Source organism: Rhipicephalus sanguineus, chromosome 3, assembly GCF_013339695.2.
Source record: "Rhipicephalus sanguineus isolate Rsan-2018 chromosome 3, BIME_Rsan_1.4, whole genome shotgun sequence".
Classification (NCBI taxonomy): Eukaryota; Metazoa; Arthropoda; class Arachnida; order Ixodida; family Ixodidae; genus Rhipicephalus; species Rhipicephalus sanguineus.
This window is the reverse complement of record NC_051178.1, coordinates 211,405,820-211,408,088: the sequence shown is the minus strand read 5'-3', so window position 1 is coordinate 211,408,088 and position 2,269 is coordinate 211,405,820. Positions and strand designations below refer to the sequence as shown.

Below are 2,269 nucleotides of genomic sequence, written 5' to 3'. Positions count from 1 at the left end.
AAATGATTCTTCTGCACAGGTTAAAGGCACACTAAAGGCAAACAACAATTCATGTCAGAGTGAAAGGTCAATGGGTGAGAACGTCTAAAATGTCAACAGTATCAACAGCAGTGCTCTAGTAATCGAGAAATTAAGGTAAGGTAGGACACGATGTGCGCCACGAGTGGGACATTTTCGAAGTGATCCCGATGACGTCAAAGAGTCCCGAGTACAATTAACCACTAGTAGTCAAACTAATTGCGATAAAAAAGAACCTTCCGTGCATCACAAGACGTAATAAAATGCTGCTTGTCGTTTCTCTTTGATTCATGGGGAAAAAAACCTCTTGGCGTTACCATGGGGAACGGCGCGAGTGGTTCAAAAGTTCCGTTTTCACCGTGCTGCTTGTCTCGTGGTAGTTTCGGTATCGCATACTGCTGCGTCTGTTTGGCTCTCGCTATTTTCGCACTGTTGATACTCTACTTCTGCTGCTGGCCAAGCTAAGCTCCGTTACAGTGAACTATACAGTTTCGGAGTGGCCCATGGCTGCCTCTTGGTAAGGTTGGGCATGGAAACTGCTACGTCAGAGTTCAGGCGGGTGATTTGAAGTGCGCTAGAGCCGCGATTTTCTTTCAAAATAAGCATTTCCTTGGCACAAATCAAGCACTACGAGGGTTTCTGAAACGCTATTCCAACAATCAACGTCGACTTAATATTTTCCTTTAGTGTCCCTTTAAAGCATTATAAGTAAGTAAAGCTGGCGTAAACTATGTTGAAATTTTTTTTAATGTAACCAATTAGGGTGTGTCGACTCTGCGCTATATATCGCCAAGCCTCGACGTTATAGAGTTTTGGTGCACTTCTGAATGATTCTTTATGGCATCCATTTTGTATTGGGACTTGTGTTAGAGGTTCCCAGCGATATTTTCTCTTACTTTTACCATTTCTGTTTCACCACATTGGAGTTATCAGAGTTTTTTTTTTAAATGTATGTATTCTCTTTTGTATACAGTATTTCTTCTTTGAGATGTTCTTGTATTTACTGCATATCCGACTTGGTAAAAACAAACATTGCATTTTTACGAGGTATGGTGTCTGGCCAAAAAGAAAAAAAACGCTGGTGTATTGACTTATTACGCGGCCACACATTCTGTGCACAGACTGCACACATTTCACCTTTTGTTTCGCTGACCCAGGCCTGATTCCTTCTTTCGGCAGCTTTGCATTGAGAACGTCAAACAAGTCGTTCAGCTCCTTAGTGAAAACTTCGGTGCCTTCGCTGTTTTCCAGTCTGGGAGCCCCTGGTTCCTGTAAAATTCCAAGCCTATGGCTGTTCCACGGCTGAAAGCTGAAAATAAGGGTACAACGGTAAGACAAGTTAGCACTGTTGCACTATGCGCGCCTCATAATCATATTGTGCTTTTGACACAACAAACGCAACAGTAATAATGTTTAACTAACTATTGTTGACATTGCTTGCTTGTATCAGTTCAATTGTGCCTTCTCACCTGTGCAGCCAGGCGTACATTCATCTTGCGCAAGCAGTCTGGTTCAATGTGTGCTTGCGTCAGCTTTGGCACAATACGAAGCTGCTGGTTCTCCTCGCTTTGTACAGCAACTGGTAGTGATCGTAGGCAACTTCACAGTTTCCAGCCTAGAAAAACACATGCAAATGAATTGCACGGTATGTCTAAATTCTCTCTTTTTAGAGCTTACCTTGTGCAACATTGTGCTTGTGCAAGTGGTTGCGTATGCACTTTATCATGTGTGGCGCATCACACAAGAAGTGCAGATGCTTCCCTGGCAGGCAGGGATGTTGCACTTTGTTCACAGCAACCTTCCATCTTCCAGATATCCTGAATTGCGCCCACATGGCCTTGTTGCTCCCGGCACCATCACTGACGACTGCTATCACTACTGCATTTTGCTTGAAAAGTTCGAGAACAGCCTCAAGCACAAGCCTGGCAAGGACATCACCTGGTGCAGCTCCCTTGCTGGCGAAGCTGGCGATTGGCTGTACCCAGTTACTGAATAAAGGCACATACATGAACACAAGGGCATGGTCTGCAAGGTCTTTTTGAGTGCTGTCTTTGCCATAGTCAACAAAGCCTCCAAGTTTCAAATTGCTCTGATCAAATTCAACTGTTTGTCGCACTTTCATTTCATCCAATATTAATGTTCCGTAGCAGTTGAACCCTTTTTTTGTTTTTCATGTGGCTAGCAATGCTCTCTAGAGCTGTCTTGTTAAATCCAAATTGGCATGGCATGCCTTTCAGAATTTGACGCAGCC

The 2,269-nt window shown here is 43.7% G+C and overlaps 1 long non-coding RNA gene across 1 annotated transcript; it reads left to right on the top strand.

Moving 5' to 3' along the window:
- Nucleotides 1-1,586: 1,586 nt before the first annotated feature.
- Nucleotides 1,587-2,034, top strand: LOC119388235 (uncharacterized). The gene is made up of 2 exons (XR_005182656.2): nt 1,587-1,663; nt 1,831-2,034. It is a non-coding gene; the product is annotated as an uncharacterized LOC119388235 (long non-coding RNA).
- The last annotated feature ends 235 nt before the right edge of the window (nt 2,035-2,269 follow it).